General features: G+C 47.0%; 1 protein-coding gene across 2 annotated transcripts in view; it reads right to left on the bottom strand.

Moving 5' to 3' along the window:
• The window catches only part of SQOR (sulfide quinone oxidoreductase), a 51023-nt gene extending 37058 nt beyond the window's left edge, over positions 1-13965 (bottom strand). Inside the window, exon 1 of one of the 2 annotated variants that reach the window (XM_004751317.3) lies at positions 13591-13965. The gene's annotated coding sequence lies outside the window, so the exon portion shown is untranslated. Of the gene's footprint in view, positions 1-13311; positions 13562-13590 lie in introns of those variants that run through there. The other variant, XM_004751318.3, reaches the window with a different exon arrangement.
• Between the last annotated feature and the right edge of the window lie 12634 nt (positions 13966-26599).

Here is a 26599-nt window from a genome sequence, read left to right as displayed (position 1 = left end):
AGGTCACACAATGTGTCAGCAGCAAGACTGGAGCCACAGTGAGTCCTTTATGTGAACAGCAACTTTTACTGAATGGCCCCTGGAGCACCAATGCAGACATTCACAGGAGCTAGTAAGTCAGAGAACCATTACCCAGCTCGAGATCTCTTCTGGGCTGGGCTGGCCCTGGAAGGGCAGAAGAGTCCTACAACCCCTAGAGGCCCCACACACCATCTCCCAGAGAGGCGGGACTCTAGGCAAGGATAGATCCAGGTTTAACGGTCATCAAAGCCTATACATGTAGGGACTGAAATTACAAACACAAAATTAGATATCATAGTTATTATTAACTTTGAATGAGAAAAGAAATCACAATAACTGTCTGGATTCTTGGTGATTCATGACTCTTCTGATAGCTCCCTCAGGCAATTTATCGGAAATACAAGCACAGAAATATTTCCTGGTTGCAACTTGGCTGCCCCACCCCATCCCCTCACCCCCACAGCCACGTACCCCTGCTAGAACTCCCTGCCCCCACAAGGACCTGGACAAGAGACCGGGCCTGAAGCTTCAACTTCATGTGCTTCTGGAGAAATTCACCTCTAGTGCCCACAGCACGCGTTTAAAGCACTCTGCCCACCCACCCACGTCTCTCTCCTTCTACCAGTCCTGAGTTTTGTCAATCCCCCCCACCCCCTCCCAACATAACATGGCTTGTTTGGACAATCGGAACCTAGATCCTGTGAAACTGGTTCCTCACTGTCCTACGGCAGATTTTTATGTGCTGGGCACTGTGCTGGGCACTGGAGGGAGACATATTATCTTCACTTTACAACCAAAAAAAGTAAGGCTACAGAAAGACTGGCTATATTCTCAAGGGACACAAAGACAATAGAAAGAGAGAAAGAAAAAAAGAAAGAAAGAAAGAAAGAATTAAACAAATAATAAAATAAATAATAATTAAAAAAATAAAAACAGGGGCGCCTGGGTGGCTCAGTGGTTTAGCCTCTGCCTTCGGCTCAGGTCATGATCCCAGCATCCTGGGATCGAGCCCCGCATCGGGCTCTCTGCTCAGCGGGGAGTCTGCTTGCTCCTCTCTCTGCCTGCCTCTCTGCCTACTTGTGATCTCTATTTGTCAAATAAATAAATAAAATCTTTTAAAAAAATAAATAAATAAAAATTAAATAAAAACAGGATTCAACCAGAAGAGACGGTAAAGAGGGAGGTAGAGAAGGAAAGCAAACATCGTCACTTTCCCTGGCGCACGGAGAATACTCCTGGGAATTTGCTCGCACAGCTAGAGAGGCTGACACGTCCGGAGAGCAGCAGTCAGCAAGAGGGAGACCTAGGAGAGCCAATGGTGCTGTTTTCGTCCAAAAGTCAGCAGGCTCGGGACCCAGGAAGAGCTCATGTTGCAGTTTGAGTGTGTAGGCAGAAGAAAACTACTGTCCCAGATCAAGGCAGTCAGGCAAGAAGGATTCTCTCTTGGCAGGATTTTTTTTTTTTGTTCTCTTCAGACCCTCAACTGATTGGATGAGGCCACCCACACTGGAAGGGGCATCTGCCTTACAGATTCCTCCAGAGACATCTTCATAGACCGCCCCAGGATACTGTCTGACCAAATGTCTGGGCACGAATTAACTGTCGACTGTCTGACATAACCTATAAAATGGCAAGTCCAACTCCGGAAAAACCTCAGGAAGTGGAAATCATTACTATGACTGGATTAGTATCATTTTGGGATCTCAAGAAAATGCTAAACATTGTCTCATAAATCCTATGGCTCCTTAATACGATCTCATCTTAATCTACATGCAAATGAAGGATGCAGTCATTTCTGTGGGAATTATCAATGGCACTGGACTAGACAGACACTTCATGAAGCCTTCCTGGAGATGTTCTGAGTCCTACTATATTCATAATGTTTTTAATTGTATTTTATGATTGTTTGACATATGGGAGCCTTGCTAATCCTAGTGAGACTGTCCCTCCAGGGCTAGCTAACCCCTAGAGAGAGTAAATAACTTGTCTGGGAGCACACTTCTGTTATGTAAACCAAACCGTCCACCATACTTCCAACCACTTCCTCCATCTGGCTTTCACATTCCAAGAGGCAATATTCCAATGACCTAATTATCCCCGGGCCAGACATCAGACAAATGGGGTAGGCCCTATACTCCAAAGCCCACTAAAATTATTCAAATTAGGGGCGCCTGGGTGGCTCAGTGGTTTAAGCCGCTGCCTTCGGCTCGGGTCATGATCTCAGGGTCCTGGGATCGAGTCCCACATCGGGCTCTCTGCTCAGCAGGGAGCCCGCTTCCCTCTCTCTCTCTCTCTGCCTGCCTCTCCGTCTACTTGTGATCTCTCTCTGTCAAATAAATAAATAAAATCTTAAAAAAAAATAAAATAAATAAATAAATAAATAAAATTATTCAAATTAGTCAACCCCAAACCTGGTCAGCCCCTTCCCCTTGCCTCACAGTAACTCCAGTATAGGCTTTGCCCATGTCTTCCCCTCCGTTTTCCCCCAGGTGCTTCCCCATGTGGCCAGATGTGGTAAAACATGCTCCCGTCCCTGAAGAAAAGCTGCCTCATAGTCCTCTTGGGACATGATGGAAGATTCTGTATGTTTAGCCAATTTTTTCCTCTGCTCCTTCTCCTTACATCTCCACTCAACAGTCAGGTGGCAGGCATTTAAAAAGTAATCTAGGGGCGCCTGGGTGGCTCAGTGGGTTAAAGCCTCTGCCTTCAGCTCGGGTCATGATTTCAGGGTCTTGGGATCGAGTCCCGCATCCGGCTCTCTGCTCACTGGGGAGCCTGCTTCCTCCTCTCTCTCTGCCTGCCTCTCTGCCTACCTGGGATCTCTGTATGTCAAATAAATAAATAAAATCTTTAAAAAAATATTTTTAAAGTAATCTAATTATATAAGACTGTGGAACACTAGAATTACGTGGATGACTGGACCAAAGTTTTACAACTAAATAACAGATACAATGTGATTTTCCTAATCTAATAATTACTCTGATAAACTAGAGTGCTGGACCTTCCTTTCCTTTGTCATACTCTTATTACCTGCTCTACCTAAATGAGCTATCTTCTCCACCAAGGAAAGTGTTTTCACCTCCTTTTTATCCACTTAACCTTGGTAAATGGGAAGTGTCATCAGTCAGAGGTACTCAGAAAGGCGTTTCATGAACGAGTTTCCTGCAGGATATAAATACATGTGCATATTTATACCTATGCTAAACGTGTCGCAATCATACTGTGCCTAATGTGCACAACCTAAAATCTGCACAAAAAATCTGCAAATTAAATTATATTTAGCTGTGCTAAATGTGTAAGTGTATCTTTATGGAAAGAACAGAGTTATGTTAAGTCCACATGGTGCTAAGACTATTTCTACCAGTATTCACTGAGTCTCTGCTACACACAAGGACCTGTGCGGATGGACAGAAATTTCCCCAACCCATTCCTGCTCCCATTCTCTATTAGCTTTAGGTGCTAAGGGAAGAAGAGCAGATTTGCCAACAAATGCTAATGTAGGCCAAGAATAAGGTGAGGCAAATTTCAGGGGAAATTCTTTTTTAAATATTATAAGGTCCAGTTTGAATATTAGAATGTTTAAAATAAGCCATAAAAAAGCTAGGAGAAAATTTAAATGGACATTTACATCATCTGTGAGTAAGATTTAAAAAAAAAAAAAAAAGTTCTTAGCACAACACCTTAGCATAACAAAAATCAGGTCAATGGTTTGAATATTTAAACATTTTTCAAAACTTCCTTTTCAAAGATTTTTTATTTATTTGAAAGAGAGAGCAGGCCAGGAGAGGGGAAGAGGGAAGTAGGGGGAAGGGAAGGGGAGGGGTAAAGGGGAGAGAGGGAGGGGAGAGGAGGGGAACAGCAGCAGCTGCGGCCTCGCTTATACATAATTTAGGTTATCCAGAAGATGAAACAGAGACTTGGGAGCTGATGAGACTCAGATTTGATTTTGTGCCTTAGTCAATACTCTGATAGGAGACCTCTTCAGGGACCTTGGAGTGAAGATCTTTTGTATATGGGATAAGAAGGAATCTTGGGGAGCCAGAGTATGAACGGTGTGGTGGGCAGAATAATGCCCCTGCCCGAAGACGTCCTCCTCCCAGGAACCTATGAGGTTACATTGCAAGCTAAGGGGACTTTGCTGGCGTGATTAAGTTAGGGACCTTGAGATGGGGAAAGTAGCCTGCATGATTCAGGTGGGCCCATGTATGAATGGGATGGATCCTCGAAAGTGAAGAACCTTTCCCAGCTGTGGCCAGAGGGCAGGCGTGACTCTGGAAGAAAAGTGAGAGAGATACCAAGCTGCTGGCTGTGAAGATGGAGGAAGGGGTCCATGAGCCAAAGATGTGGGCAGCATCTAGAAGCTGGAAAAGAAAAAGGGAAAAACAAAAACAAAACTAGATTTTCCCTTGGAGGTTCTGAAAAGAACGTGGCTCTGCTGGTGCTTTGATTTTCTAGAGAGACGCATGCTGGACTTCTGAACTACTGTACTGTAGGAACGGAAATCTGTATCCCTTAAGTCCATGGTAATCTGTTAGAGCAGCAGTCGGAAACCAATGCACCACCTTACTCAAGCTTCACAACAATCCCATTCGTTAGGTATTGTTATTCCAATCTACTGTTGCTGAAACTGAAACAGGGATGTTAAGTACATTCTAGTTAAATCTAATAGCTTGGATATAAACCCCAATTTTTTTTTTAAAGATTTTATTTATTTACTTGACATAGAGACAAAGATCACAAGCAGGCAGAAGAGCAGGCAGAGTGGCGGGGGAGGGGGCGGTGAAGCAGGCTCTCTGCTGAGCAGAGAGCTCCATCCCAGGACCTTGAGATCATGACCTGAGCAGAAGGCAGTGGCTTAACCCACTGAGCCACCCAGCCACCCCTAAACCCAGATTTTTGAAAGTTAACCCTAACACTCCTTCAACTAACCCAGAGACGGTGGAGGTGTAGAAAATAAAGGTAGCCCATTTTTTGGCAGCTGTTCCTACAGAGACAGCCAGAGAGTTTGGTGCTATGCTCTTGGCAGACTACAAAGGTTTTCTGCCTGCTACTACTCGCTATCCTGACCATCCTAGGGGATGACCAGAACAGTCCAGTGGGGATAAACATGACCAGAGTCTAGAACCAGAGTCCAAAAGCACCAAGAGGTTTCAATCTCTCTGGGAAAAGAGATGCATCAAAATGCCAGCAAATAAATGAGTGGCCACAAGAAAGTTCGAAGAAAGGCAAGGAAGGTAAACACAATGTATAGAATTGGCTTGAACTGGCAGGACTAGAGCAGTGTAAGCCGGACTGGATGTTGGGCCATGGCTGAGATCAGGGTATTTCAGGGGAGGTATAATCATGGGAGGGGGACAAGGGAGCACCATGTACTCCATTCCCCCTGGAAAGTAAGTTCTGTGTGTGCAAGGACCCCATGTGCCATGCTCACTGTGTTAGTCTCAGCACCTAGCACAGTGCCTGCCACGATGAGGGATCTCGGTAATCGTTGAAGCCCATCTAGCCTACTAGAAAATACCACAGACACGGTAGCCTATAAACAGGAATTTATTCCTCACAGTTTTGGAGGCTGGGAAGTCCAGGATCAAGGCACCAGCATAGTCATGTTGATGAAGTTCTAGAACATAGGTGAGGTTCGGTGGGATGAGATCCAGAGCCAATGACCAAGAGAGAATTCTTGAGACATCTTTGGTCCAATATGGTGGCTTATTAAAGCACGGGGACAGGACCCGTGGGCAGGAATTGCTGCTGCCCTGGTTGTGAAGGATGACAGGTTCTGTACCATGCCGTTCTGTACCATGCCTTGGGAGAAGGTAAGGGATACCAGTACTACAAGGTACTGGATACCAGAGATCTTGCAGCGTTGATCAAGGTTGTCTTTCTCTTTTAAGCAAGCCATTAACATCAAGATAGTTGGGGGATTCCTAAAGAATGTAACATGTGTCCCATCCAGGAGTGGTGGGGACGAGAGGGAGATTGCGAGGTGTCAGCCTTTTGCTTTGTCCTCAGCCAGCCTTCTGCTCCCTCATCAATGTGAGGGCCTTTTTTCCCTGTGTCCTCACCTGCTGGAATTGGCTCTGGATCTCCCTGGACCCTCTTTCGGATAGGCAATAATCCCATTCATGAAGGCCGGTGACTTCATCACCACCCAAAGGTCCCACCAACTAATACCATCACCTTTGGGGCATAGGAGTTCAAAGATGAATTTTGGAGGGAGCACAAACACTCAGACCACAGCAGTCATATTTGCTTTGAAACATGAATTAAAAAGATGAACAGATTTATGGGAGTTAATTCATACCAAAAAAATCTACCGAGTATGGAGGAAAACACGTTCTAGGATGTGTCCCTTCTTGAGCTAGTAAGAGAATGCTGTGCACAATTCCCACCCTGCCCTTTAGGGACAGAACAAAGTGCAGTGTAGTCAAAAGGGGCTGAACACCTTAGGAGTTTTGATGAAAAAGTAATCTATGAAAACATGGTGAAACAGACAGAATCTGAGCAGGAGCAGGCAGGAGTTGACAAGTGGACATGCTAGGGAAGGGAAGAGCACAAATCAATGAATCAAAGAGCACATCTCACTCCAGCCTTCTCCACCCTGCGCTGAGCCCTGAGAGCTGACCTGGGAGGTTGGTATCAACCGGCCTGCTCCACCAAAGCCTTAATTCTTATGGGGAGGCCCTCAGCTACAGCTCAGCTCTTTCCTCAGGGTTTTTTGTTGCTTTTTTTTTTTTTTTTAAGATCCTATGACCCTACTATTGCACTACTGGGTATTTACCCCAAAGGTACAGATGTAGTGAAAAGAAGGGCCATGTGTACCCCAATGTTTATAGCAGCAATGGCCACGGTCGCCAAACTGTGGAAAGAACCAAGATGCCCTTCAACAGACGAATGGATAAGGAAGATGTGGTCCATATACACTATGGAGTATTATGCCTCCATCAGAAAGGACGAATACCCAACTTTTGTATCAACATGGACGGGACTGGAAGAGATTATGCTGAGTGAAGTAAGTCAAGCAGAAAGAGTCAATTATCATACAGTTTCACTTATTTGTGGAGCATAACAAATAGCATGGGGGAAATGGGGAGATGGAGAGGAGAAAGGAGTTGAGGGAAATTGGAAGGGGAGATGAGCCATGAGAGACTATGGACCCTGAAAAACAACCTGAGTGTTTTGAAGGGGCGGGGGTGGGAAGTTCGGGGAGCCAGGTGGTGGGTATTATGGAGGGCACGGATTGCATGGAACACTGGGTGTGGTGCATAAACAATGAATTCTGTTATGCTGAAAATAAATTAACTTAAAAAAAAAAAGATTTTATGTATTTGAGAAAGAGACAGGGAGAGAGCGAGCATAAGCAGGGGGAGAGGGAGAAGCAGATGCCCCACTGAGCAGGAACCCCCCCTACGCATGACTCAATCCCTGGACCCTAAGATCATGGCCTGAGAACCAACTGAGCCACCCAGGTGCCCCTCTCAGGGTTCTGGTAATCACACCCTCTGCTTTTTCAGGCCTTGAATCAATACAATCACTTCACCACTCCCACTGGTTTTTCTTAACCTTGCCCATACCTTTGTAAACAGTTATTGTATTAAACCCTGCTTAATAACATGTTTGAATGTGCTGTTTCCCAGAGACTCTGGCTGATAAGGCGGAAAGGCCCAGAACCTGTCTGGGCAATGGAAGACCAACCAGCTTTGGCTGCTGTTCAGAGGAGTAGAAGAGTAGACAAGAAAGAAATATTATAGCCCGATTCTGAAGGGTCACACTAGGGAACTGAGACTTTCCACCAAAAAATCACCTTTGAGAAGTCACAGAATCAAGGGAATAGTTTTGAGAAAATGAACCTGGTATCAGGGGACAATTTTTTTTTTTTTAAGATTTTATTTATTTATTTATTTATTTATTTATTTGAGAGAGTGCAAGCAGGGGGAGGAGCAGAGGGATGGAGGGAGGGAGGGACAAGCAGACTCTGCTCAGCGCAGAATCTGCCGCAGGGCTCAGTCCCACAACCCTGGGATCACGACCTGAGCCGAAATCAAGAGTTGGATGCCCAACTGACAAACCACCCAGGTGCCCCTCAGGGAGCAATTTAAATAGGGGGAGAATCAAACCAGTCCCGGAAATCGGTTTTAGAGACGAGTGCAGTGGTGTAGGCGTGAGTGATAAGGGCTTGATCGGGTACTCGCATTAGAAATGCAAATAAAGATTCAGATAAGAATGAGGCGGAGGAAAGGGAATGAATTGCGTGAGAGGTGGGGAGGGCACCCTGGGGGGAAAAGTCAAAGTTGACACCCAAGAAGCGGAAGAGAGAGGAAGTATATGAAACAGGAAACAGGGCAATCGAGCAGGCGAGGGAAAACCACCTTGAAGAGCATTATATAACTGTGGACAGGAGGAGGGCAGCCTGCGGCTGATAGGTGTCCCCTGGGAAGAAATAAGATTGGAGAAGCATATGGCACTGAAGCTCAGGCTGGGAGCTTAACCCCAGATGACTGCAATCCCATCTAGGGGTCACAGGTCACCGAGCAGCAGTCTGCAGGCCAAACGCAGACCGGAGCTAACCCCCCCCAAAACTCCAGAGTCTTGGCCTGATAGCACCAGGCCCACATTCTCACGTGCCGACCCTCACCTGGAGCTGAGCAGTCCCAGGTTCCAGTTCACCCCAGCTTCCCCCCAGTCTTGGTTGCTCCTCTGCGTCACCTGCCCCGCCCTGGCCAGCATTTGAACTCATGGCCGCCCACAAACGGCAGTGAGAGCCCTTGGAAGTTCTCAACACTGGAGATCCCCTGCGGGAAGCACAGAGGATGAACCGGAGCAATTCAGTTGCGTTCAGCATTTCCGAGTGTCTGCTCTGTGCCGAGCGTCACACTAGATGCTATGGGGACCGCCACGAGATAGTACGATCTGTCTGTCTTACTAGAAGAGACTGGGAATACAAGCCTTCACTAAGTGGCTGCTTCAGAAACTCAGGCACCAGCGAAGGCCCGGAACAGACAATGCGAACAGAGCTGAAGGCAGCAGATATGAAAACACAGGCTGAGCGGGCTTTGTGTGACACACGGACTACAGGGGACCGAGGAGGAAGAATGTGAGCGATGACCTTGCTCCACTGGCTCTAATGAAGAGAGGCTGTAAGTAACAGTGCTGGGTTACTCAGAGCAGAGTCAAGGTCCAAAGTAGGGTGGAAGAGAAGGAAACCACACCTCGAAAAGGGCAGGGAGCAGTGCTCTGTGAAGACCAATGTCAGCCGCGCCCTTCCTCTTGGCACATGTCCCCTTGAGTAATGGCAGAGCTGTCACCACCTGTGTGTTGGGGAACTGGATTACTATATTGCTAGCAAATAAACAAAATGGAGCAATCTTCGTTTAGACCTACAGGGCCACAACGGAATTCTCCAGAGTTGCTATAAAAATCAAATATTTTATTATCTTAACATTAAGTATTAAGCCGTGCAGCAAATGCTCTGGTTGTGGACCAAGAGAAAATCATCCAGGAAACAAATATCATGTACCGCTCCCTCATGACTCAGGGGTCAGAGCCACACTGGGGCTCATTAGTTCCCTAATTCTTTAAGAACAAACCATAAAAAAATGTCTTTGAAGAGTGACTGACACAGTTATCAGTGAGGAGCTGGCCAAGAAACAGCAGTCCCCTTGGCTGCTAAGGAATTTCCTACCAGTTTCCCTTGCCTGTACCCATTTTATAATCAAGAAAGTCTTATAATGTGGGATTGACAATTTCACCAAGCCATGTATTTGCAGAAAATAAAAATTACACTTACACAAGGAAAATGCTTGCACTCTGACTTCAGACAAGGAAGAAATAAGTCAGCTGGATTATTTCAATGGAAAGTTAGAGGGTTTGACTGAGCTGTTGGCAGGTGGGGGGATGCCTTGCTTCCCTGCTTGAGTTAGCCAATGGGAGTGTGGCCGCATGTGTTCCGGTATATGAATAATCACCCTTTAGCTCTCCTTCAAGTCCATCATTCACAGTTGGCCTCTAGTCAAGTATACTGCAGGGTTCCTTTCAACGTCTGCATATGCCTATGTGGTGGGCCCATCCCCAGACTGCAGAACAGGACACACTGGAGAAGGAGGCCTGATGTGGGATTAATTTGCTCCCAGTTACACAGCAGGGGCAGCTTAGGCTGAATCTGATAAATGGTCACAATAAAATTACTCATCAGGCTTGAGAGTGCTGGGCCTCCTGCTCAGTCTCCCATACAAGAAGGCTCTGAAGGGTAGAATTTCATTATAAACAAGGACTGGCCAAATTAATCAGGCGTATTAGTCCCTGGAATCCAGTGTGTGAGGTCTTAATACAATGAGAAAAGACTCTTTAATTACAAGTTATATATCTGCTGTTTGAACATGACTGAAGAGACGCCAAACTCAATCCTTTAATGGTTAGGACAGAACGAGGGGTAGGCTAGGTAACAGGTGTGCCAAGTCGCCTAAGCTGATGTCTGTCCTATGTCTAACCCAATGACGCAGTTCCCCATCCTGGCGAAGTTCTGTTTGAGGGTGTGTCAGGAGTCAGGGAGTCAGAAGACTGGGTCCATATTCCAGGCAGTGCCAGGCAGGGCTCCTCCTGAACCATTCTGGGCCATGCTTTCTTCAGCAATGGATATAGGATTGAACTGGGAGTCTCCCAAAGTCCCTTCCTTTTCAAAACACTGTGATCTTCCAAATGAAGGGGGAAAAGGGAGGCTCACAAGCAGGACTCAAATGGGAATACTTGTTCTCCTAACTCCTGAGATTGATCCCAGCTGTGTATTGCAGCACAGAATCCCACAGGTATAACCAGGCTAGCCCCTGGTATCTCTTCCTTTTATAAAAACATCAGTCATATTGGATTAGGTCCCATCCTATGATCTCATTTAATCTTAATTTCTTTTTTAAGGGCTCTATCTCCAAATACAGTCATATGCCAAGGCCTTGGGGGTTAGGGCTTCAACATAGGAATTTTGAGCAGGCACAATTCAGTCCATAACACACCAGAGTTAGCCCCGGTGTGTTCTAAATTTCCTATTCCTTTCAAAGTTCTCTCCCCATCTTCCAGCCCCCAATTTAGGTAAGAAGAAAAGATGAACAAGAAATGTGCATCTATGCCCAGAAGTGCCTCATCATGGGTCTGTCTCCATTCCCTATTAGACATTTCCTGTGTTACAACATACGGGATTAACAAGCTTAGACACAGTAAAGATGCAAAAGAACTGTTCTGCAGAGGAATGCGGGTTTCCCAACAACATTCAAAATCATTTTCTCAGGCAGAACACCAGCTGCACAGACCCACTCACACGATCCATCACCCCTGACTGACATCCCGAGCACTCAGCTCCAGATGTGTTTATATATTTGTTTAGCCTGTAAAAAAAAAAAAAAAAAAAAAAGCCACCCAAATTTTAAATAGTCGTATCTCAAACCACCAGTTGTCTCCTCAATGAATTTTCAGTTTTTTAGATGTAATCATAAGCAACCCTCTCCAACCTGCTTATTCATTCAATAAATGTTTACTGAGTACCTTCCATATACCAGGGCTGGGCATACCAACCATGATGGCCATAAGCGTGAGGGAGACAGGTTCTAATAAATGGTATTTATTTCACATCTCTGTGCCAGGTGCGGTGCTAAGTACTTAAACAGATGGGAAGACACAATTGTATCTCCACCATGCAATAAAAAAGCTAAGGCGGAAGGATGCCAGGGTGGCTCAGTTGGTTAAGCCGCTGCCTTCAGCTCAGGTCATGATCCCGGGGTCCTGGGATCAAGTCCCACATCGGGCTCCCTGCTCGGCAGGGAGCCTGCTTCTCTCCCTGCCTCTGCCTGCCTCTCTGCCTGCTTGTGTGTACTCTCTCTTTCTGGCAAATAAATAATAAAAAAAATCTTAAAAAAAAAAAAAAAAAGCTAGGGCGGAAAGAAGTTCAAAAGCCAAGGTCAAGCTGCCAGTCAAAGCAAGTGTCAAGACACAGCCATGTCACCTGACCTCCAGGACTGCTCTTTGCACTCTGCAGGGATCTTAACGGGAGGCCTGTGAACTTGAGTGGGAAAAAAAAAAAAATCATATCTTTAATTTCACTAATCTCTAGCTAAAATTTAACATTTTCTTCAGTTATACATGTAGGCAAAAAACCACAGCAATATCAGCAGTACCTATGATTGCCAACAGAAATCACAGGTGGTAGGGCACCTAGGTGGTGCCCTCAGGTAAGCATCAGCCTCTGGCTCAGGTCATGATCCCCAGATGGATCCCTGCCTCTGGCTCCATGCTCAGTGGGAAGTCTGCTTCTCCCTCTAGCCCTCCACCTGGCTTGTGCGCTCTCTTTCTCTCTTGTGTTCTCTCCCTCTCTCTCTCTCAAAAATAAATAAATAAAATCTTAAAAAAAAAAAACAACAAAACCGGGGCACCTGGGTGGCTCAATGGGTTAAAGCCTCTGCCTTCAGCTCAGGTCATGACCCTAGGGTGCTGGAATCAAGCCCCGCATCCGCCTCTCTGCTCAGCAGGGAGCCTGCTTCCTCCTCTCTCCCCACCTGCCTCTCTGCCTACTTGTGATCTCTGTCAAATAAATAAATAAAATCTAAAAAAAAAAAACCAAACCACAGGTGTTTTCTTATATCACAGGTGTTGCCTATATCTTGAAATATCGTTTATGCTCATTACTATTCCAAAATTATGGTAGCTAGATCTGCTGCTAGATCTTTAACGCATTAGGTTTTCTTTAAAGCACATATATTACGACATTATAAATTCTTTTAATATTTTGATAAGTGCTTTGGAAATAGTTCCCTTTACTTTTATTTTATAGCTTTAAAAGTATTGTTCTGAGAAGGCAACCTTACTCTCCCCAGAAGGGCCTGCCAGAGGGGCTACACGGTACAGAAACGGATCAGAACCCCGCATTACAGCAAAGAAGCCCAGGCAGGTGCAGAGGCTCTCCTCACTGCGTCTTTGAGCAAGAAGCGAGGCTGGGATTTTCATATTTAACAGAGAGATGAAGAGCAAACGGTAAGAGCCCCAATTCCGCCAGAGGATTCTCTCCTTTCCACCAATTCCCGTTCAGCACGTGACCTAAATGCTATCTTGTTCCAGCCGAAGCTGATTCCTTGAGTGTCCGCCTCAGTCCGACGCTCGGCGTCGGTGGATAAATGTGCCTCCGGGGCGGGCTGGGGTCAACCTCGGATCCCTGAGACTGGGCACTGTGTGCCGCGACGGCGCTAAGGGACATTTCAACAAGTGGAGGGCGTCACCAATTCCCGCATACCAAGCCGCCAAGAAATTCCCACGCACCAAGACCACGGATCCTTGGGTTTCCAACCGCCGCCCGCAGGTTGGCGTCTCCGCGCCCCCGAAACCCGACACTCCGCGAAGGAAGCACGAGTCCCCACTGCCAAGTTCCAGACAAGGGCAGCTAGAGCTGCGGGCGTTGCGGGTGGGGAAGGAGCGTGAAGCGACGGTCCGCGCACAGTCCCGGCTGCGTGGGCAGAGCGGGGCCACCAACCAGCCTCCGGGGCGATCTGTCCCCGCCTGGCCCCCTCCCCTGGCCCACGGCCCGAGATGGCCTCTTACCCAGGGGCGAGCGGAGCTTCCGGCCACTGTGTTGGCGCAGCAAGAGGGGCTGCTCCCTGCCCGGGCTCACCGCCTCCGCTGGGGCTCCGCCCGCCCGCCCGCCCGCCAGCCTGCCCGGCCCCCGGGCGGATGCTAGGGGCGGGGAGAGCGGGGTTTCCCCCAGGAAAGGTCCGGAAAGGTCCTGCCGCTGCCCCGCCTGGCGCCCCAGCCCGAGACCAAGGCCAAGTGCAAACGGTACCGAGGCTTTGAGTACGCCCGGAGGACTGAGCCAGGGACGCGGGTCCAGCCGGCCCGGGACGCTGCGGGCACGCTGCCCCCTAGCCCTCGCGCACTCCGGAGGGTGGCCGGCGTCCCCACGCGAGTCAGCGAAGGGCACGGAGGCCACCTGTTACTCCCGCCTCCCCTTCCCCCCGCGCCCTCCTGCCCCACCCCCTCTCCCGGCCGGCGCCGCGTAACTGGGAGGGGCGAAGGGGAGGCCGGGCTCTGGATAAAGGTCCGGCAGTTTGGGTTAGGTCCTCCTGGGCGTGCTTCTGCCTGGTTCCCAGCGCGTCCCAGGAAAACAGCGACCCCTGCGCACACTTAAGAGATAAGGCCACCTTGGCCCAGAGCAGCCCAACGACTCGCTTTGGTAAAGACTGGAGCCTCCTCTCTCTTAGCTCGGGGAGCAGGCTGGGGCCAGCTGGCTTCAGCACTGGCCTTCACACCATCTTCCATCCTTTCATGACTGGACATTTTCAATTGGCTGCTTTTTTCAAGGGGGGGCTGCAAAGTGTGGATAAGCGGGTCTCCACCAAAACAGATCAAGCAGCACCTCTTTATAATAAATAGAGGGTGTCCCAGGGGCACATGGGTGGCTCAGTGGGTTAAAGCCTCTGCCTTGGGCTCAGGTCATGATCTCAGGGTCCTGGGATCAAGCCCCGCATCAGGCTCTCTGCTCACAGGAGCCTGCTTCCCCCCCCCCCCCGCCCCTCTCTCCTGCCTCTCTGCCCACTTCTGGTCTCTATCTGTCAAATAAATAAATAAAATCTTTTAAAAATAAATAAATAAAGGATGTCCCAAAAGTCTTACTACAATTTAAACTGCCTGAGACCTTGAAAACTGTTATGAAACTGATGAAAGAAGTTGAAGAACACACAAACGGAAAGACAGTCCGTGCTTGTGGATTGAAAGAATTAATATTAAAATGTCCACACTACCCGAAGCGATGTGTAGGTTCAATGTAAATCTTTCCAAACATTTCAGTGACATTTTTCCCCACAGAACTAAAACAAACCCTCCTAAAATGTGTATGGAACTACAAGACCCAGAATATCTAAAGCAATCTTGAGTAAAAAGAACAAAGCTGGAGGCGTCATGCCTCACCTAAGACCCCTCCTCCTTCTTCCAAGACCAGTGTCTGTAACATCACACAGCCAGGAAGGGGGCTAAGAGTTTGTGCACTCGCTCCTGCAATCATTCTTTCATATGATGTATATACTCCCCAGTCCCCCTGCCTGCTACGTTTCCAGTAAGCGCTGTGCCTGCTCCCTGGTTGTACAGTGAACAAAGCAGACTTGGTTCCTACCCATGTGGGGCTTGCAAAGTAGTAAAGTGTGCTTGCCCTGATGGGGGTCTAGCACAAACATCACTTGAAGTGAAGCTGTTTTTCAGAGCAGAAGAACTAATGTAAATGGAGGGACTTCACCAACTACAGAGGGCTCTATCTCAATCAGCATTCTTGGTTGTGAGCAGGAAACAAGCTCTGGATACCATATGTAGAAAACGGTTATTAAAGACTCTCAGGGGTTCACGGAACCACCAAAATGATGCGGTAATGGTGGCAGGAGAAGTGGACAGTGTAAGGGCCTACTTAGCCAGAGCGAGCCATTTTGTTGTTTATGCAGTAAACTTGGATTGAACCTGCCCCTTCCCCCAAAGAGGAAAGTGCTTAGAAACAGAACTGGTGAAATACGGCCAAATAGCCCCCAATAATGGAGCACAGATACCAGGACATGTCAGGCTGGGCAGAGATAATGGAGCCCAGATACAAGGACATATGGGGCCAGGTGGAAATGTCCAATCAGTAAAAGCGCACGTATTACCTCCCTCCCGCCAAGGATGAGCCAAGCCAGGTGGAGACATTCAATCAGGAAAGCACCTCCCTAACCATCCAAGAATGTGGGCCCTGCCTTTTGGGCACCAATTCTGACCAGAGTGATAGGCTAGTTCAAATAACTACTATAGGGTGAATTGTAATTCAATTGGCCACCTGTGTGTGGCCAGGCTCAACCACATGGCCTTTGCTCTATAAAAGTTGCTTGACCTTCGCTTTGTATCAGTCTCGTCCTTTTGTCCACGGACCCTTTCAGACAGGAATCAAGACAGCTCTGCAGAATCAAAACCCAGAAAGCACAATACCATCTGGTGGCACCAAGAATGTTCCACTGCACTCTCAAATGACCCAGATATAAAGGAAATGAGAATTCAAGTCCTCTGTGGGAGTGTCCACTGGCCAACTCTATGTCAAAAACCAGCCCATTGCTATTGAAGCAGAGTGAGAGCACGTTCCGTCCCTCTTCCACCAGTGTTCTTATGACGGGTGTGGCCCCAAGTGGGGAAAGGGGTGGGATACTGGGCAGGAAAACAGGGGAAAAAAAAAAAAGAAAGAAAGACGCTGTCTACCATACACTCCACAAATATAAGATCTTATTAGTATAGATCGTTTTCTACACACATAAGCAAGGTGGTATGAAAGTGAAAACTCTCAGTCCTAAAGCAACTGGGGGTTCCGCCAAACCTTTCACTGTTAGAATGCTGTAGAGTGGGGGTGTGGCTCAGGGTGGCTCAGACTCTCCATCCACAGCAATCTCCTGGAATATAAGAAAAATACTGGGTCTGCAATCAAGTGTTTCTCAGAAACATAGTTCCAAACTCGATTTGAGGTAATTTTATTTTATTTTATTTTTTTTTTGCCCAGATTTCCTGGTCTATAAACTCTCTCCTCTGATCTCAAGGATATACTAGAAGAATAAACATTGTGTCTCTTGGGCCATGGATACTTCAGAGTGTATGGAACTAGGAAGACCCATATACTCTGGGTTTATGCACCACCAGTCTCAAAGACTGTTATCTGTATCAGTAAAATGGGTATTTTTTTAAAGTGCCTACCTCATAGTTATGCCTATGAAAATTTAAATGAGTTAATACATATTAAAGGAAGGGCACTTGGGCGGCTCAGTTGGTTAGGCAACTGCCTTCAGCTCAGGTCATGATCCTGGAGTCTCGGGATCGAGTCCCACTTTGGGCTTGCCCATCAGCAGGGAGTCTGCTTCTCCCTCTGACCGCCCCCCCCCCAATGATCTGTCTCTCCCTCTCTCATTCTCTCAAATAAGTAAAAATCTTTAAAATAAAAAAAAAAATCATATTAAAGTGATTGGGGCCATATGGGGCACCCAAATGCCCTTTAGACACAAAATTGAACTTGAGAGTGGGAGTGATAATCCCAAGAGATGAAGCAAAATGGGAGGGGAGGGCCCCAGTCCATCCTCCGGGGCAGATACCTGCTGTGTGTGTTCCTTCTACCCCAAGGGCAAGAGCTGGGGAGTAGGAGGGGTTTCTTTGGAGTTGATGCTTGGCTCCTCATCAGCATTGGCTCTTTGCCTAAGATACATTTCTTCCCAAACCTGCCCTAGTGGCCACAGTGAGTCCCATCATTCACGGTCTCTGTTCTTGTGATACTTTATGTCACAGTTACTTACCACTCCCTCTAATAAAGTTATGTACAAGGTGACAAACTGTATCTCTCCCAGAAAAATATAAACCCACTGAAGACAGGAACTGTCTTCATCTTCTTGTCCCCAGGGCTTAGCACTATGTCTTTTATCCAATAAAAGTGTGTTGGGTTCAACAATGGTTTCTAGGTAAGAGTATAAGTATCAAAAGGGGATTCAAAAACAGGCTGCCTCAAAGGAATGTTAAAAATCCAGTAAACTTCTAATTCACATGTGATAGGCACCATGAGGGCTAGTAATTCAAGGAAAAACTCAGAATTTGAGGCAAGTATGGTGATCTAAGGCCTTTGGGACCCCCAGAGCAGGTAGCAATTCTCGAACTTGGCCACTTACCACTGTTCTACATGTTTGAACAACACAGGAAAAGCCCACCTAGAAGGGAGCTCTAGGGGGCTATAAAGTTGCAACAAGCATTGCTCTGGGGGCCTAGAGACTCCCATGGTTCCAGATGCAGCATGAAGAATGGAGGAAATTCGGGCCTGGTTTGTGGTAACTCTATTCAGTTTAGTTGGGCAGTTGACACAACCCTGACAAAGTTACTGGGTGCCTGAACACAGCAGTGAGAGCAGGAAAGCAAGCAGCCTTTTTTCCAACAGCCGAAAGCATTGGCCCTGGGGCCACCAACATCCAAGATCCAAAGGGAGCCCTACCCAGGGTCTTTCTCCAGAAAATGCCACTTTAAGGATTCCTTGTTTTCTCTCTCAGCTATGCTCTACTTTTGTCCTTTCTTAAGTACATTGTCTCTCCTGTTACTGATTTCTCATTTTTTTATCTGGTGTCTCTTTCTCCCCACCCAGGAGTTTTAACCTCTACTACCACCGCATGCCCAAAATACAGCCTTGCCAAAGAGAAGTCATGATGAAAATGGAATAAAAAGGCTTAGCCTTTATATAACCTGGGCCACCCACTTGAAATCAGGTCATTTTGTGAGTAAGCAGTATGATCCAGCTTGGACCCAGGAGACAGGGGGCTAAATTGTTTTTATTGTTGGGAAGAAAGCCCTGGAAGTCATGTGGAAGGATTTGTAACATACATATGTGATAACGGCGGCAGGATTAATGGGCTGTGATAGTCTAGGCATTGTGAGAAGCAGATACCAATACAGAATTAAACATGCAAGGATTTTATTGGGAAGCTCTTGGGAGAGAAAGTGAGGGAGATGGAGAAGACTGAGATAACCATCAGAGCAGGATCCAAGTCTGACCCTAAAAGAAGAGGAAAGGGAAGAAAGGCTGAATGGAAGCTTTCTAGACAGCTGCGTAGGTTCAGCAAAGCTCTCAGGGGGAAGTCAGCTATTAGAGGAGACCAGTACTCTCCCAGGCAGAGCCACCTGTAGTCTCACAGGGCCCACACCTGGTTCAATGTTCTGTGGCTGCCATCTTGAAATTCTCAATAGAATTGAACAAGGGGACCTGGGCTTGCCTTAATATCCCCGCTGAGCTCAGTCATTGGCTCGGAGCAGCCCGCTGGAAGCATAGGTTAGCAAAAATGTGGCAGTGGAATCCAGAGTGAAGTAGCTGAGGCCTTTGTTCCGTTATCTTCCTGTAGCTGGAGAGCTGTGAGCCATAGTCTCTTGGCTTCCAAAGTCCCCCTCCTGTGCCACATAGATCTCCTTCTCCACAAAGGTGCAGAAAGCAGCTCCTCCATGGGCCTCCTGGCCTCCCTCTTGAGGAGCCACTGAGAAGAGGAAATTTACTGGATGAACTATAGTCCCCCAAGATCATCGCAGCTGATCCCAAAGCCACAATGAATACTCACTTTCTCCCTTCTCCAACATCCATTCTAAACCCCTTTCAGCCTCTGCTCTCACTTTGGTGGGTCTTGAGACAAACCTTGATTCCTGAAGGGTTTGAACACTTGATAGTCATAGCCTCTCTTCTCAGGCTGGGTGGCTGCATGTGTCCTAGTCACAGTTACAGTGAGACAAGGGAGTAGAGAAGGTGCCTGCATGACTCACCGGAGTCCCACCCGCATTCCTCCTGGCCCCCGCGGTGTACAATCAGGTTCAGTTACTCCTGCTAGGGTGACAACTCCCCTCTCGCCTGCTTGTCCCAGACAGGAAACTTCAAAGTGCCCTGTCAGCAGCCATAACTTCTCATTCAATGGAGCCTCCATTGTGCCTCTGGTGAGGGCGTTCCCTTTGGGGACCAGGCCCCTCAACCATGCAGAGCCCAGGGTTGCAAAGAAAGAAAGCACAGATTCCCTGGGGATCATCAAGAATGATGGTAAATTAGGCCACTTCTGCTCCCACCCCTTGGTTTTCAGAGCCTTGTGTCCTTCCTACTGAGAACTCAGCACCACACAGAGGGCTCTGATTTAAGAAATGCACCATGTCCTAAAGGACCGCACTCCACCATTTCAGTGTGACTTTAGAAGGCCGTTTCAGCAGTCTAAGTCTCAGACTAGTTAAGTCTCCACTTGAAGTAGATCCCGTGGTTGGACACTTTGCTAAATGGAATTTCACACCTGTGGATGCGACACTTAAGCCTCCAGCGAGAAGCTTTGGCAGAGATTGTGGGCAGGGAAAACAGACAACATTCAGTTGACAGTGTGCTTCAGGTTATGTTCCCGTCCCCACGTCTTGTCATAATACGGTCTGACAGATCTGGGCCTGATATCCAAGAGAGTATCACACTGATCCATTTCACTGATGACATCCAGTGACTGGACAGGACCAGCCAGAGGGGCTAGAATGCTAGCAGGCCGCGATCAGATGCATGCACTCAACAATGGGAGAAAACTCTACAGGGAGTCAGGAATAGGCCATTTCCGTGACATTTTTAGAATTCTAGTCATCAGGGGGTATTCTGGGATATCCCCTCCCCAAATAACAGGCAGACTGCTGCATTGTGCCATCTCGTCACATAAAGGAAGCACAGCGCCTTGCAAACATCTTTGTGTTCTCGAGACAACACATCCCACTCCGCGGGGGGGGTTTGCTGGCCCGTATACTGGGTGACACAGAAGGCTGCCAGCGTCAAGCAGAGCTGAAGCGCGAAAGGGTGTTCCCGAAGGTTCCACCCAGTGCCTTTAGCCCTGCCTCCCTGCCACCACAGGCCGGGAGAGGAGGGGGTCAGGGGAGGGGGTTAGACAGGTCAGTTGTGGGAAAAGATGCAGTATGGCCATTGGGTGGAGCTGTGGCTCCCGCAGGGCCATCATAAACTGGACTTCATGCTTGACCTCATTTTTCATCTGGTCCTCACAGGCCCCCATTCGAACAGGAGGACCATGCCGCTCCTTTGTGTCTCTATGAATCAGGGTCAACTCAGAACCTTTTGTCCAACAGTCCTAGTACACAGTCACCCCAATCAATGGCCATGGGTTCCTAAAAGGAAGAACTGGAGGGACTGTCACAGTCTGTACATGTTAGTGTTGCAGGTTCCTTCCTCCAACCACCTCTTTAGTCAGTGGGTTCCAGACCTCAAAACTGACTCAAGTTTGGGAACTGAGCAAGAGAACATGACTTGTATTTTTTTTTTTAATATTTTTTATTTATTTAACAGAGACAGAGAGACCACAATGAGGCAGAGAGGCAGGCAGAGAGAGGAGGAAGCAGGCTCCCCGCTGGCTCGATCCCAGGACCCTGAGATCATGACCCAAGCTGAAGGCAGAGGTTTAACCCACTGAGCCACCCAGGTGCCCCAAGATCATGACTTGTATTGAAATGACTGCCCTTAGTTTCTTGCTCTTCCAATTCTGCTTAAAAAAAAAAAAAAAAAAAGATAGATAAGGGATCAGTAAAAAATGGTCCATGGACCAAATCAAAACAACCACCACTTTTTGTAAACTGAAACACAGCTACACTCATTTGCTGACATAGTGTCTATGGCTGCTTTTGTACTAGAACAGCTGATGGGACCTATAAAACCTAAAATATTTACTATTTAGTCCTTTACCAAAAACGTTTGCTGACTCCTGTTACAGATACTAAGCTGCACCCTTTCTATCTCCCAATTTGGCCCCCAGATGCAAAACCAACACCATGCCCTGTTACCTATCACCATGACACCCTGCTGGCAAAGCCCACTAACTGCCCTCCAACCTTGCCTTCTGGTGAGGAAGGTAATTCTGGCCTTGGGACTTTTGACAGTTGAATGCCACTCCTGACCTCCACCAGTCTTAACATATGCTAACATGCTCAGTTTATAATCACTTCTCAGAACTTCCACCATCCCTGGCCTGCAGAACTTCCTAGGGATGTTGGTGCCCCTCCTGGTGGTGTGCTCTGTGCTCTTTCATAGGACATATTCCTTGTAGGTCTTCTGGTCTTAAGTAACACACCCTTCCCACATGCCCACTTCCATCCACCTCTTTTCTCCTTCTTATGCTGCCTGCCGGGATGAAGAAGAAAAGGAAGGAAGTTTGGGGGTGGGGGTGGGGGAAGCGTCCTACACTGCTGAACAGAGCTTTGGTAATGCCAAGGGGGAGACCTTAGCCAAAGCTGAGCATCAGAGGAAGGCCCATCTCTCCTAGGAGCAGGCTGTGCTAATGCAGAGAGGCCTCAGAGCATATGGTTCCCACAGGTAGAGGTGTGCGAGACATAGTCTCCTGGCCACAATGGGAACAGAAAGATTAGGGTGGAGGTGACACAGCCTGCTTAAGTGCCAGTCTGCATCCTTCACGTTAGGTGGGACTCATAAGGTGGCACAAGCAGCAGCTTGTCACCTTACAAGTTTGTCCCCTCTCTTGGGGAGCAGAGGGTGGGTCCCCCAGAGAGGCTGCAGAGATAGAGGGTGACTCATGTGTGCTTTACCTCCTCTCCTTACCATTATGCTTTCAACCCAGAAGGGAAAGGGGCCTCTGCCCTCATTTAGAAGCAATCTCTTCTCTACTCCCCTCTTCTGAGAGGGTCCATTTGTGGACCTCAAGGTTTGTCCGAGGCCCAGACTGTGAGGCAGTCAACAGCCAGGAACCTCTCATTCAAGATGAAGTCATTGCCTGGATGTGGCCACAGCAATGAACAAAGACACTGGTGCATCATTAAGTGAAAACAGCAGACCAGAAGCCAAGGCTCGATAGCCACGGAATTCAAGCTGTCTTGTGTTAAGTAGCACTGGGAAAGTGTTAGGGCTCACCTCAGGTGTGCGCACTTACCCCCAGGGGAAACTGAATGACGCCAGGTCCTCCAGTGAGAAAAGCTGGCTTCCAACCTTACCTGTGCTCTTCCCCCAGAGTTAATAAGGTACAGAAGAGCTGGAGCTGAGTGGTACAGGCCAAAGATCCAGAAATGCAGGCTCAGCGAGGCAACATCAAAGGTAGCTTTTTTGACGTGGTGGTGGTGGAGAAACGACTCAGAACAGCCTTAATGGGACTGTCCTTGTCCTTATTCCTCCTAGAGGCTTGGCTTGGCTTCTGTCAACTCCAGCATCATTACCATTTCAAGGCAAGGCTCCTGAACTACGTCGCACCCAGTTCCAGTCTCTGCATCGCTTGTTTCTATCAGAGAGGTGTGGGGCTTTGCAGTCAGCCTTGCAGTTAAATCACAGAGTTCTGTGCTGTCTTCCCACTCACCTCTCTACTAACAGAGATGCTCAGGCCTCCTCCACTTCCGTTCTTGTGATATTATCAGAATGCATTAAGAGGATTAGCAAATGAAATGGTGTAGCCATGTAACTCCCTATCCTTGGTACAGTTTTACCGCAAGAGTTAAGGTAAAACTCTTACATTCTATTGTTACAATCTCTGTGTCTAGGGTCTCCAGCCCAGGGAAATTCCCCTGCAATGCAATAGCTTTGGGTTTTTCCCTAAACCAAATCCCAGCTCCACCCCTTGTCCTCATCTGGAAAATGGTGACAAGAGCAGTGTTATGGGGATGACCTCCTACTACCGCTGGTACAAGGTAACACATGTGTAAAGCGGCACCTGGGATGTGACAGATGCTACACAGAGCTGGGGCTCTGAGTGCTGGGCTTGAGAATAAGTTGCAAGTATAGTGGGATCGGAAAGATGAAAATACTCTAAGAAACTGAACAAGAGAAAAAACCCAAAAAGCAATGAGAACAGATGAGTGGCTGACAGCAGGACTGCACCTGGGCGCTGGTCATTGTCCTCTTCTTCCTTGAATTCCCGGGTGAGCAGGCATGGACATACCTATGCTCCTAAGTAGCATCTTCATTATTAAATTAGTTCATGCATATTAAAACACTTTGAAAATTATAACATTCTAGAGTCACCTGAAAAACAATGACAATGTTAGGTGATTTTAGTTGTAATAAGTGGAGATTTGTTCAGGTGACTTCAGAAATGGGAAAGGTAGGAAGGAGATGGGAGGGAGGCATTATAAAATACTTGTGGAAAATAGTCAACTTAGTTCTGCACTCAAATCCCATAGGAACCTAAGAAAAGAGCCTTCTACAGGAAAATGGCTCAGGATCCATGGCATTTTGAGGGATCTGGTCACCTTGTCGCCTTTTTTAGAAGTGGAAGCTCATGGTTCATTACTCCTCACTTAGCTATTCTCTATCTGCTTTCTATGTCTTATTTCTCCTTCAATGACTAAAGGACTGATTCTGAGTGAGTATTCTAATATATATTGCCAAGATAGTAATCAACAAAGCCAGTGAGATTCTCTGTAGTTCCCATTTAGGCAGTTTTTACTGCGAGGCTATCTTTTCACCAACTGGCCTCTGCATTTGCTGCCATTGGGTTAGGTGCCCATCCCAGATCCTATCAGCTGAGGCCCAATGTGTAAGTTCGGGGGAATAAAAACACAGGACTTGCCCACAGTGAGATCTCTGGCCTGTAATGTTTTTCTCAGAACAGGACACTGAGTGTGGCTGATGATAAATTACACAACAGGTAAAGAAAGAGAGAGGAAAAAAAAATAAAAGCCCTCAAGCCCACCATCAGACTAAGACTCAGGGTCCCTTGCTGGCTCAGTTGGTAGAACATATAAGGTAGTGAGTTTGAGCCCCATGTCAGGAGGTAGACTGACTAAATATTAAAATAATATTTTTTTAAATCTCTAAAAAAAAAAAACCCTCAAAGACTCAAAAAGTTAGAAAAGTGTACTTGTAAACTTTATCAGACATTTCACACAGATTACTTTCAAACACCTCACTGTGTAAGCAAAAGTTCAGACCATACAGAAAAGCATGACTTACCTAAAACTATAGTTGAAAACCCTAAGCCAGGGGCGCCTGGGTGGCTCAGAGGGTTAAAGCCTCTGCCTTCGGCTCAGTTCTCCATCCTGGGATAGAGCGGCACATTGGGCTCTCTGCTCAGGGTGCCTGCTCCCCCCACCTTCTCTGCCTGCCTCGCTGCCTACTTGTGATCTCCGTCTGTCAGATAAATAAAATCTTTTAAAAAAAGAAAGAAAGAAAGAAAACCCTCAGCCAAATTTCATCAGAGACAACACTAGAACCTGTAGAACGAGGGGAGGAAAGAGAACCACAAGATGGCAGCATTATCCCATCCATGCTCTATCGGGTTCTAAATCTAAGTCTGTGTTTGGCTGTTGAACCTGCTCTAGACCAGCTCACCTTCTTCCTTGAAGCTGTTTTTAAGAGACTGGAACAGCCCGTAGTTGACAGAGAATGTATAAATCTAAAAAGCACATTCATTATCTCTGGCTATCATGTTTTTAGTCTAACTGAATTAATGGAAGCAGTAACTTGGATTACCCAAGGATTACAGGCTCCTGAGGCTAGTCTACATTGTAGAATTTAATCTTTTTATTGTAATATTCCTTATTTGACACAGAATCCAGTTTTTTAATTACAGCTATTTTTAATATCTGTATCTCTCTCTCCTACCAGATTCATTTCAGGCTCTTAACCGAGGTTAATTTCCTATGGCAGCTTGGCTAGACCATAGTATTTAGGTATTTGGTCAAATGTCAGTCAGGATGTTGCTGTGAAGGTTTTTCTTTGACTTAAAGAGTACTCTCCCTAATGTGGGTGTACCTTAATCAGGTGAAAGCCTCTATACAAAAAGACTTATTAGGTCCCCTGAGCAAGAGAGAATTCCCTCCAGAATGCCTTTGAACTCAAGCTGCAACATCAGCTCTTCCCTGGGTCTCTGGCCTGCAGGCCTGCCCTGCAGATTTTGGAATTACCAAGCCCCAAAGTCATGGGAGCCAACTCCTGAAAATAAATCTTTCTCCTCTCTCTCTAAACACACACACACACACACACACACACACCCTATTGCTTCTGTTTCTCTGGAGAACCTTGACTAGAACACCAAATACAGACCAAGCACTAACAGCACTATGGAATAATAAAAAAAAAAAGACTACAAATTATCTTTGATCCTAAGATACATGTGAGCATAGAATTAATACTGCAAATGTGAAGGCATGTGCATTATTAAGTACTACAGAACACAAGAAAAAAATTCTTTAGGAAGTGGTTTGGAAAAGACTGCAAAGAACAAATAGGTGTCTCAATGGGCAGACATTACAGGATGAAGGATCCCTGCCAGTGGAAACCCAGGGAGCCAAAATCAACATGTATAAAGGGGCAAAAGAAACACCGCTGCCCTGTGGCTATGTGTGACCTCGAGCTACTCTAACATCCACCATTTCCTGAGCTCTACTTTGTTTTTATGTGGATATCATAAAACCTTATAAATTAGAAAGCCAGAAACACTCATCCCACCTTACAGTTTAGAAAACTGAGGTACAGGGACGCCTGGGTGGCTCAGTTGGTTGAGCAGCTGCCTTCGGCTCAGGTCATGATCCCAGCGTCCTGGGATGGAGTCCCACATTGGGCTCCTTCCTCGGCAGGGAGTCTGCTTCTCCCTCTGCGTCTGCCTGTGTTCACTCTTCCTCTCTCTCTCTGACAAATAAATAAAATATTTAAAAAAAAAAGAAGAAGAAAAGAAAACTGAGATACAGGAGGATCAAACAAGTCCAAGGCCCGAAGATAATCAGGAGTATAAATCACACGAGCCTGACTTCAGAGGCTGCAGTCCCAACCACTATACTCCGAAAACCCCACACACTGTAGTTTTATGGCCAAAGCAGAGGCCAGAACGTTCTGGTCTGTATACGCATTTTTGTTGCTTAGGATTCCCACATTCCCTTGCACAGTGTTCAATACACTTTTTGACTACCTTTTCCAACCAACTGAGCCACCCAGGCGCCCCCTTGACTACCTTTTCCAAAGTTCTAATAAAAGTCAAGCCTAGAATAGGAGTAAGCAGCACCCACACATGCTCAGAGATTTTCAGCCCCATCCTTTTCCAGTCTGAAGCATTGCAGGCCTCCTGAAGCATATTAAGAATATATTTATGAT

Source organism: Mustela putorius, unplaced genomic scaffold (genome assembly GCF_011764305.1).
Source record: "Mustela putorius furo isolate JIRA1106 unplaced genomic scaffold, ASM1176430v1.1 tig00003898_pilon_pilon_pilon, whole genome shotgun sequence".
NCBI lineage: Eukaryota > Metazoa > Chordata > Mammalia > Carnivora > Mustelidae > Mustela > Mustela putorius.
The sequence above is the reverse complement of the archived record's forward strand: the minus strand, read 5'-3'. Positions and strand labels throughout refer to the sequence as shown.